We start from the raw sequence: 12059 nt of genomic DNA on the forward strand, positions 1-12059 counted from the left end.
GTAGAGGCCATGAGTTCGTCCGAGACATGCTTCTCAGTAGCGGGTACCAATGCTGCCTTGGCCAGTCTGGAGCTATCAGAATTACCTTTGGCTGTTCCTCTCTGATCTTCAGTAGAACTTTGTACATCAATGGGAGAGGTGGAAAAGCATATACTGTCAGGGCCTTCCAGCTGAAAGAAAGGGAGTCCACCCTCCAGGCTTGTGGGTGGTATACTCTTGAGCAGAATTTCTTCAGTTGGTGGTTGAGTGGGGAGGCGAACAGGTCTATCTCTGGCATTCCCCATTTCTTTGTTATGGTTTTGAAGATGTCTGGATGCAGCATCCATTCGTGAGCATCCGTGGTAGTTCTGCTTAAGCTGTCTGCTAGTGAATTCTCTTTTCCTGGTACGAATCTGGCCTGCAGTTGGATGTTGAGATTCAGGCCTAAGTTCCACAGGTCCATTGCCATCCGGCATAGAGGGTATGAATGTGCGCCTCCCTGTTTGTTGATGTACCACATGACTGTGGTATTGTCCGTCCTTAGCAGGTGTCCTTGCTGGAGGAATGATTTGAATGCCTCGATTGCATGCTTCACTGCCAGCATCTCCTTTAGATTTATGTGTAGATTCAGCTGGTCTTGGGACCATAGGCCTTGGATACACTTGTCTTCCATGTGTGCCCCCCAGCCTAGGTCTGAGGCATCCGTGATGATGGTCTGCCTTGGATGTGGTTTGTGGAAAGGCAATCCTCTGTTGATCTGGCAGGCCTGAGCCCACCACAGGAATTCTTTTTTCAGGCATGGAATGATTGGTATCAGGGCTTCTAGACTGTGTCTGTGTTGAGACCATACATTCCTTAGGTACCATTGTAATTTTCTCATATGCAGCCTGGCATGTGGGATCAAGATTATGCAGGATGCCATGTAACCCAGGGCCTGCAGGACTTTCCTTGCAGTAAGCTCAGTTTGTCTTGTTAATGCCATGAAGTAGACTGGTAGTTGCTTTTGTTTTTCTTCTGTGAGAAAAGCCATCTGAGTTATTGTGTCCAGTTCTGCACCCAAAAATGTTATCCTTTGGGATGGCACTAGTCTTGACTTTTGTATGTTGACTGTGTATCCCAAGGCTTGCAGCAGTTGTATGACATAGGCCAAATCCTTTATTATTTTTGTCTTGTTGTCCGCTTGTATTAGGCAGTCGTCCAGGTATGGGTAGATTTGAATTCCCTGAAGCCTGCAATGTGCAATTACTGATGCCAGGCATTTCGTGAATACACTGGGCGCAGTAGATAAGCCAAAGGGCAATGCTGAGAATTGATAATGCTCTGATCCTGCAAGAAATCTGAGGTGTCTTCTGCAATCTGGTCGTATAGGGACGTGCAGGTATGCCTCCTTGAGATCTAGAGTCACCAGCCAAGACTCCTTGCCCAACATGGGAAGAAGTTGCTGTAGGGTCAGCATTTTGAATTTTGGAACAATGAGATATGTGTTCAGTGCGGACAAGCCGAGAATAGGCCTCCATTGACTTTCTTTTCTTGTTACAAGGAATAGTCTGGAGTAAAATCCTTGGCCTTGTTCCATAGATGGTACCTTTTCTATTGCTCTCATCCTTAGTAAGCTGATGATTTGTTTTAGAGCCTCTGATTTCTGGCTTGGTGGAAGGTTTGGCATTCCTCTCTTTTTTGGTGGAGTGTAGAAGTGAAACCTGTAGCCTTTGTCTATTGTTTGCAAAGTCCATTTGTCTCCTGTAATGCAATGCCAGTTTTTTTAAAATAAAGCTAGCTTTCTGCCCAAGGGTGCTTCCAGTTGTTCCCTGGTAGGCGGAATCAGAGCCAAGTCATTGTGTCTGTCCTGTGGAAGTGGTTGCAGTCGCAGCTGTGGCGGCACTTCTCTGGTTGGCAGGTTGCCACTGACGACCCCTGTAGGCACCCCTTGATTGACCTCTGCCTCTTGGGGATCTATTTCTGCCTCTCTGTGCTCTGGAGGTGTCTGGAAAGGACCAATTCTTTGAAGGCCAATTTCTGCTGAACCTCGGAGGTTGGACCTGCAGAAAATCCTTGACTGTTTGGACAGATTTTGCTTTTTCTTCCACTTTCTTTAGAACCTCCTGTGCAGGGGAGCCAAATAAACTTTGTTTCTCCATAGGGGCAACTAGGAGTTTAGACTTAACATGGTCTGGCAAGGATTGTTCTTTTAGCCAGGCATGCCTTCGAATCACTGCTCCAGTCATAGCTGATCTAAATGAAGCCTCCAGTGCATCATAGCCACATTTTAAGAAATGACTACTGACCTGCTGAGAGTTGTGTACCAAATCCTGAAGAGACGTACGGTCTAAAGGTTCAGGAGAGGACAGCTTTTTATTCAGCTGATCTAACAAAAATTCCTGGTACTGTATCATGTGAAATTGACAGTTTAAAGCCCTGGCAGAAAGAGTAGCAGATGTATAAACCTTTTTACCCCATCTCTCTAATGCTCTTGATTCTCTTTCAGAGGGTAGGGGGTTTTTGGCAGAGGCAGCTGCAACACCTTTAGGGCCCTGAGAAATGGTTTCTGGGTCTGCAGCATGGGCCTTATACAAGTGGAAGTGAGAATCCGGGACCCTGTAGTATCTGTCAGGTTTGGCAGGGGCCGGGGAAGAGAATCAGGGCAGTACTGGCATCATTGTATGCATCATCAACAACTGATAGTACAGGTGGTATGGCTAAAGGCCTATGCTGTGGTAAGTGTAAAAAAGTCCTTAGCCTTTTCCTAGAATCAGAAAAATCCTGACCCTGCCATTGGAAGTGTTCCCTCATTGAGTGTAGAGTTTCCCCAAATGAAAATTCTTCTGGAGGGGAGGCAGAAGGAATGGAGTCTTCTGCATCAGAATCCTCATAAGGTGAGTATGGTCCTTCTTGATGGTCAGATAAATCTGAACCATCCGAGGAATAGTCAGAGGAGAGAGGTTCAGGGGGTTCAGTCCTAGGCCTCTTTTCAGGAGGGGTTGTGAGGCCCTGTCTGGGTGAGGTTGGGATCCCCTGATCAGAGAAATAAGGTCCTCAGCAAGGCTGAGAATCTGAGAACTTGAGGTAGGTCTGTGAGAGGGAGCTTTTGTAGGTAAGGCCTTGGAAAGTTTAGCTGCTTTAGCCCTGGAGAAGGCCTTGATAGACATAGAAGCAGGGGGTCTAGCTGCCCCATGTGCAGGAGTAGAGATGTCCAATGGAATGGTGTCGGACAAATCTTGTGTGCCTGCTTCTTCAGTAGGAATTTCTGTAGCCGACTCAGCCGGGGCCTGTGTGGCCTCTGTCGGAGGCATGCTTTCGGCCGAAGGGAGAACCGAGGTCTTGGTTTCAGCCGAAACAGAGACACTCGCGGTAGGCCTAACCGTGGTTTCAGCCGAAACCGCGGGCCGCGAGTGTCGGTCCTTTTCCTTGCGTTTTTTAGCTAAATGTGTAGTCGGAGACTCCAACAGCATTTTATATGCAAAAGCGGAGCCAAAAAACTCTTCAGCAAACTCCGACCGACGTCTAAGTGTCCGTCGGTTGAAGGAGGCACAGGCTAAACAAGCTGATACGTCGTGGTCTGGGCCTAAGCAAGGAAGGCAGTAAGAGTGGAAATCCTTATGAGGTATTTGTTTCCCACAAGTTAAACAATTATTTACTTTGACATCGGCTGAGGCAAGAAAGAGTCCCCAACGGGGTACTTAGCTTTTTTAGAAGTCTTCAGTAGCTGAAATCTCTGGATCTGACCGACCGGCACTTGCCAACAGCTTCTGCTTCGGGCACCGCGCGGCAAGAAAGACTGGGGAAAATGGCGTTGGCTGATGCCTTTATACCCCAGGAGCTATGACGTCGGGTGAAGTGCGACATCAGCCGAGGCCAGACCCAGACTTTGGAATCCGGCCGACCGAAGGGCTGCCTGAGGCAGGACAACCCATATGTTATGACTGCAGATGCATCCTTGAAGGACATCGAAGCACTAAAGGCAGAGGCATGTCCATATTCATTAAGGGTATCCACACCTCCAGGCTAGTTGCACAGCATAATGCATCCGAGATTATCCAAGTGCAACTAAGTCTGGGCAAGACCACAATCCAAATTGTAGCTTGCTACAGACCCCCCCCCCACCATGCCCCAGGATTCCCACTCCTCATTTCTTGATACACTGGAAAGTATTAGGGTACAACCCAACACCCTAATAATGGGCGATTTCAACTACCCCACCATTAACTGGGAAAAGTACCCATGTACCCACTCTTTTGCTCAACATTTTCTAGAATTCATAAATTCCAACGCCTTGGATCAACTTATTCACACCCCCACCAGGGGCAGCAATATCCTAGACCTGGTCATTACCAACATGGAAAACCGGTGTTCCACACCAGAGGTCAATTCCTCATTGGTCAGATCAGACCACAAGCTAATCAGCCTAGACATCCACATCCCACCCACACCCCCAATTAGGGAAACCATTGTAAAAAACTTCTCCAAAGCCAACTTCACACTCCTTAAGACAGAAGTGGCAAATTTCATGACACCCATGCAGACGGACAATAGAGGTATGACTGCTGCATCCTACACAAATGCACTTTATAAGCACTTACACGAGTGCATGGATCATGCTATCCCCTAACAGAACCAAGATGTTATTTCCCAAAAAAGGAAGCCAATCTGGTGGTCCTCTGCCATAAACAAACTCTACAACAGAAGAAAGAAACTGTTGCAAAAAAAGAGTAATATCCCATGACTGGAGGAACTCCCTGGTCAACCTCAGTAAGAAGCTGAGATCCCTCAAAATCCTCCAAAGCTAGTTACGAAAACAAAACTGCCACTGACTCAACCACAAAGCATTCTATAGCTATGTCAAGAATCTCAATGGCAACACTCAGATCTGCTCTCAGTTGCAGCACAATGGCACTAAACATACAGAACCAACTGATATTGCCAACATCCTAGCAGACAGGTTCAGTGCTAACTTTACCCCCCCTCTCACCCCCTAGGGGGCCCATCTCTACACCGGAAGAATGCAAAGTTCCTATAATCCCGGGTGCACAGGTAAAAAAAACACTCTCCAAAGCCAAGAACACAGCATCCATAGGACCTGACAATATCCCAGGCTGCGTTCTACACAAACTACAGAATGAACTGGCACCCTACCTAAGTACCATGTTCAATCATAGCCTCACCTCAGGCTTTGTACCCACTAAATGGCGCACCACTATGGTTATCCCACTCCACAAAGGGGGAGCCACGACAGACCCCGGGAACTATTGCTCCATTAGCCTGACAAGCCTGGTCTGCAAGGCCATGGAACGTATCATTGTGAAACTCAAAGACATTGGTAATCTCCAAACTCTGGACCCTACCCAGTTTGGATTTGTAAAAGGCAGACCATGTCTCCTAAACCTGACTGACTTCTTTGAAGCAGTCACCAAAGCCATAGATGAGGTTAAAATGGTTCACACAGCTTATCTAGATCTCGCCAAGGCTTTCAACACTATCCCCCACTCTGGAATTATAGATAAGCTCACTAAACTAGGTATAAATCCCTATGTCACAAGATGGGTTCCCAACTGGCTCACGGACAGAACCCATACTGTGAAAGTAGCGGATTCCAAATCCGACATCAGACCAGTGACAAGTGGAGTACCACAGGGTTCAGTCCTGGGTCCTCTCCTGTTTTGTATCTACTTCTCTGAAGTGCAGGCTAACACAGAAGGTCTTTGGCTAACAAAGTTTGTGGATGACTGCAAACTAGGAGCCATAATCGAAACTCCTAATGATGTGGACAAACTACAAAAGGGCCTCACTGAGACAGATACCTGGTGTCAAAGCCATGGCCTGAAACTCAATGCCAAAAAGTGTATTGTCATCCCCTTTGGTAAAAACTCTGTACCCATGAACTACCAACATAGCTGGTAGTCTACTTAATGCTGAAAATGTGATGAGACCTTGGGACACAGGTGGACAGTAGTCTCTCCTTTGATAATCACATCGCCACAGTGGTCAGGAAATCCTTCTACGTGGCTTATCTCATCACAAAAGGATTCTCATCCAGAAAAAAAAGAGAGGTCACTGTTCCCCTCTACTCATCACTCATTAGACCCATTATAGAGTACAACGCCCCTTTTGGTATGTACCTCACAAAACATCTACAACAACTGGAAAGACCACAGAAATACCTCACAAAGAGCATTACTGGCCTCAAACAGATGCCCTACTCAGACCGTCTCAAAAAACTATAGCTTTACTCCATCGCATATCGCCTACTCAGGGGTGGTCTCTGCCTAACATACAAAGCTATGTCAAACCCAGAGCTGTTGGACATGCTCCAATTAAAGAAATCCCAATCTCTCCGAGCTACACGCTCTAGGGACCTAAACCTTGTCACCACAATAAACAGAACATGCTGGAGGGATAGATTCCTGTCCCATAGACTTCCCATACTCTGGAACAGACTACCTATGTCAAACAGAGCTCCTCATTAGCACTCTTCAAGAAAAATCTTGATGATTAGATGGGAAATGGGAAATTCACCCCAGGGATCACTTCTGTGGCTCTGCTCGACAGGGGCACAGGAAAATAATTTTCTTGGGTGGCGAAAGCCAGGGTACATTTTTTGGCTAGGCTTATATAGGCCCTAGGGCCAATAGCCTAGTACCTACCTATGAACCTATGGAAGAGTGGTTATTTAAAATGTTTGAAATGTGTTTGTATACACCACACATTACGGTGAACATGGTGTGTTTAGACAACATATTATGATAGTACAAAAAAACTAAAAAAAAGCAGTATAATGGAAGTCACTTGGAAAAGCTCTTGTTAAAAGGAGGGCTTGTAGCCCACAATGTTACATCTCACAGAACCGGATTTTGAAGCCAAGACTGAAGACTCTCATACCACAATATGCTGCAGAAAAAGCAGGAGAATCAAATGAAGACCTGTGAACCTAGTCAAGAAATGCCAGGAATCTGTGGATTTACTAGAGGTGTACCCATGGTATAAATGTTGGATGGATTTGAGGATTGCAAGACAGCTTGACCAGGGCTGCAATACCATGCTTGTGCATTGTAAGGAATATTGTGTTTTGATTCGATGAGAGACTTTAAAGTGAAAAACAAAACCAGAACTTAACTGCATGCAACCGAAACATGTTAGGCAGAAGTGTCTTTAATGCTGAAAATTAACTTCAGTTTGACTTAAAATAAACTAACTGAATTAAGGAAACTACCTTCAGGGTATTACACCTGCTATATATTTGCTATACTGGTGGCTTTGGCAAGTGCAATTTGATTGATATATACCAAATTATACCTTTTTTTCTTCAAGCCTACTTCACAGCCAAGTCCAAAAACCAGAGAGTTTATTACCTCATCTGCTTGAACTGATATGCTGCTTAATATGGAAAAATTCACAGACTGGTGCAAAACATCAAAGATATGGGTTGTGATTGAACTTGTATACTGGATGATACTAAAATTACCTGGAAACAACTGAAATCAAACTGGAATGAATGTCTGTTAATTATCCAAACTTGTGCTGAACAGGTGCCAGTCTCTTCTTTATGGTCCAAGTCTTTTTGTACTTTTCAGAATGAACTCTGCATGTGCTGCAGTTCAGTTAAGAATGGTTTATTAAGTACAGTTAAGATCAACAATATCCAAACAACAACATTCTGGAATGCTGGACAACAGTAACATTGCTGATAAATATATCCACAGGTTCTGCAAGTATATACTGATTCTCTTGAATAATTATCAACTTAAACAGTCGTTTCCTCCTGAATGCTGCTGATTATTTGACCTGACTTCAGTACTCGGGCTCGAGTGTTTGTACTGTAAAGACCTTTTGCATATCAGTCCAAAAACTAACTTAACTGACCATGTCTGAAGTATTTCCTTATACCAAAACCTTGCAATGTCTTACGCACCTCTTTAGCCTTGGTTTTCAAGCCTAGACTTGCATGTGCCTTACAGTGCCTGTCAACTCTACATCTATCATTCCATTGCAAGTACACATATCTTTATCTTGAGAAAGAAAGGAACATTCTGTAGCTTTCCTAAGAACTGTTATTTCTGTACATCTAATATTTAGCCAGCAAAATTATATTCTTTCTACTGAACTGTCTTTTTCTGAAACTGAATGCATACATGAAAACACAAGTTTGACTATTTTCAGGCCTATTATTCTACCTTAATGTACTACAGTGAAAACCCTCAGTCTAGGCTGGCATATAGCAGCTTTTCTGGACAGAAGTGTGGCTCTCTAAGAACAGATGAATATGACAGTTACTGTACTGACCACCCAAAAAATACCACACCACTAAAGAAACTGATGACGATATAAAAACCCACCTTGCCGTTTTAAAAAAAAAATATGCTACCCAGGAGAAATGGGTTTTGTCTAACAGGACAAACATTTTATATTCTCAGCTAAGAAAGGAAAAAAACTCAAAGCACATTTGGATATGAACAGTACTGACTATATGACTACCGTACAGTAAAAAGAACTGCTAGCTATAGTTGACATGTCTTCCAATATACAGGAAATGAAACTTCATAAGTGGACATTTAATTCAAGTAATATGAGCACAAATGTTTGATCTAAAGTATACATCACTTCTGGTTCTAACCATAAGTTTGAGCAGTAAAAGAAATATGACAAGATGGTTTAGCAGTTCATAAATTCAGAGGGGTATTCTCAAATCATTTACCTATATGGGCTTTTCAGTCTGACCCCAACAGTAGTATAAACTGGTTGTGATAAGTAAAAAGGTCATTAACTAATGAAGCACTGTAACACAAAGCAACCTACGCCTGTAGCTAATGTTCTGCAGTCATCTGTAAGCACACAAAAAATGTCAGTAACTGAAATACTATGTTTTAAAAGTGGTAAGAGGGTCACATTGCTGAACACTGTTTAACTAGTAAAAAGAATGCTGTACCTAACAAACAAAGGATTTCTAACATGCTGGCAATAAAAATGCAAATTTTATGCCCATCACAAATCTAATTTGTAACTAGCATGCTAAAAATGAAAATGTACTTGTATAAGCTGGTATTCACAGTCCCCGGCTCCATAAGTTCCGTCAAGTGCAGCACTATGCCCTTATGAAAATAAAGTCGGCGGAGGTCAGTAGCACTGACTACAGAAACAGAGGCATTTGGTGCACACGCCTATCTATGGCTAAAGGGTAATGTGCTTACGGCATAAGCACTGGGGGAGAGCTATTTCGAAGATAAGGCACCTTAGACATTGGTGCATTACTACGATTCATAGAAATAAAAGTAAAAGGGCCTCATTTGCATACAAAATGTACAAAGAACCCTGAACTTGCGCACACATACAACAGCACCATGGAGAAGTGGAGTTAGGAAACCTTAGAGTTTGAAATATTAATATGAAACAGCTTAAATAAGGTAAGATGGGGAAATAATGCTGACATTTACTGTGCATACATGGTCAAACTACTGAGGGGACCGCTGGGCGAAACATCTATTGATGTCATTTGAGTGCATGTGCATACTTGGAGACACTACTGAAGGGATGGGAGGAGGAAATAAATTATTTTCGTGTTATTTTAGTGCTTGTGCATTGTTAGGATCAATGGGGAAATCATTTATTCTGGTATAATTTCAGTGCTTGTATATACTTAGACAAACTACTGAAGGGATCGCTGGCAAAAATGATTAATTTTGGGGTCATGCTTGTGCATACATGGACAAATTACTGAAGGGATCACTGGGGAAAACTAATTTTATATCACTGAAGTGCTTGTGCATACATGGTTTGAGGACTGAAAGTAAATATAAGAAGCACAGCAATACTTTTTACAACAGACATGTTTACAGTGCAGTTATCCGACTACGAATTACAAGAACGCTTCATTAGCAAATGCAGCTTTATATAATTTCTCATTTACACCTCATTATACTTAGCTTGCTTTCACTAAATTGTAGACCACATGCATTAAAGTAAATGGTCTCCATGAACTGCTGCCTAGCTATGCTCACTTGTGGAGATCACAGATATTTGCCCCACATTCATGCAACTACTATGAATACCAGCCACACTGTGATAAATTGCTAGAAAAGAAGAATCAGCATATCGTCTCTGTGCCACTACCAAAATACCCTAATCTACTGGTGGACTGGAAGGTCATAAAGGATCTATTACAGCACGTGAGCATAACACTTAAGGAGTCATATGTCGGAGCATAAAAATGACCAAAGGAAGTTGGAAGCAATGTTTGTACACAGAGACAGGAAAGATTATCCTACAATACATGTAAAGTTCAAATCCTCTTGAATAAAGTACAACATTCTACAGGTCTGGTACTTAACACATGATGTCAAAAATGGTCAAGACTTTCCTCTATTCAAGGCACTGTAAAAATTATGGCAGAGGGAACACAAACGCATTGTGGCCTGAATATATCTCTAGTAAAGACAGCAGGGAGTGTCAGTAGCAGTAACCTTGCATACCTATTACCAACATACACTCCGGAATATACCCTCTAGTAAAAATAGGGTCTACAACACAGTTTTGACAGGAAAGAGGAACAGGAATAGAAATTTCAAAAGGGAAAAGAGTCTGGCTTTGTTTGGAAGTAACAAAAAGTACAGTTGTGTACCCTTACCATAAATGTAGATGTTCGAGTGCATTCACTGTTGCAGTCATTACATTTGGGGTTCTCTGCTTGCAGTAACCCTCAGTCGACCTGATTATCAAAGTTTTGGGTCCTGCGTTGGTTACTGTCTCATCTTCCATGACGTCAGGTAGTCAGGGGTATAAAGCATGCAGCCGACACCATTACATCAGTTTTTCTTGCTCCAGATGTCATGTGCCCCCATAACGGGAAGCAATAAAATATAAGGTTACACCTCCAACAAAAAGCAAATACACCAGAAAGCTAAAGTTTAGAAAACAAAGAGAGAGGTATAGCCAATAGAAGTCAGGGGGCTGGACAGAGGGCAACTAGGACTGCAACAGTGAATACCCTCTAACATCTACATCTATGGTAAGTGTACACAACTGTACTATGTTCTTCATGCTTCATTGTTGCAGTCATTACATTTGAGTAGATTCCCAAAGCTAAGGAAAGGAGGAGGCAGTTTTTGAGCATTAGGACTAGATATTAGGCCCTGCAAGACTGCAGTGGCAAAACCAGCTCTGGATTTAGAAAAAAATTGGCAAGTGGTAATGTTTGGTGAAGGTATGTACAGAACTCCAGGTAGCAGCTTCTAGGACGTCCCTGGTAGGAACACCTCTGTGAAAGGCTGTAGAAGTAGATGCAGCCCTGGTGGAATGGGGTCCTATCCCTTGTGGGGTAGGTTTTCCATGGTGCTTATAGCACAAAAGAATGCAATGGCCTATCCACTTAGAAATTGTTTGCTTTGAAATGGCCTTCCCCTCTTCCCATGAAGCAAAGGCAACTAGCAACTGTTCAGATTTCCTGAGAAGCTTGGTCCTGCTCAAGTAAAATCTAAGTTGTCGGTGCACATCCAAGGAGTGTAGTATTCATTCCCCTTTGGTCTGTGGATTAGAAAAGAAGGTTGGCAAATTAATGGACTGATTAAGGGCCACACTGGATACCACCTTGGGCATAAAGGAAGGATTGGTCCTGAGAGACACCCTGTCCGCATGAAAAGTGATGAAAAGCTCCGCTGCCATGACGGCCTGTAATTCAGACACCCTTCTTGCTGAAGTGATGGCTAGAAGGAAAGCTGTTTTCCAAGAAAGATCGTAAATTTACCCCAGGATCTCTTCTGTGTCACTGCTAGACAGAGGCACTGTAAACTAACCTTAAATGGGCTATCTTCTGTGACCTACTATACAGAGGTACAGTCAACTAATCTAAGAAGGGTGGTGAAAGCCAAACACACTCTGGCTAGGCTTGTAAATGCCCTTGGGCAGATAGCCTAGTATCAACCTATGAACCTATGAAAGAAATTTCAACTCTGCAGTTGCAGCTGGCTCAAAAGGAGGTAGAGTGAGCTTTTCCAATACAAAGATAAGGTCCCAGGCAGGGGTAGGGGCTCTCCTGGGTGATCTTAAATTTCTGGCCCCTCTGAGGAATTGTTTCAGTAGGGGGATGAGAGAAGAGG

At 43.5% G+C, this 12059-nt stretch overlaps 1 protein-coding gene across 2 annotated transcripts in view; it reads right to left on the bottom strand.

Annotated features, from left to right (window-relative positions):
* The window catches only part of DBNL (drebrin like), a 902612-nt gene that overhangs the window by 182366 nt on the left and 708187 nt on the right, over positions 1-12059 (bottom strand). The gene's annotated exons all lie outside the window — the stretch shown is intronic.

The sequence above is a fragment of the Protopterus annectens genome, chromosome 9.part0 (assembly GCF_019279795.1).
Source record: "Protopterus annectens isolate FY-2018-M chromosome 9.part0, PAN1.0, whole genome shotgun sequence".
NCBI classification, from domain to species: domain Eukaryota; kingdom Metazoa; phylum Chordata; order Ceratodontiformes; family Protopteridae; genus Protopterus; species Protopterus annectens.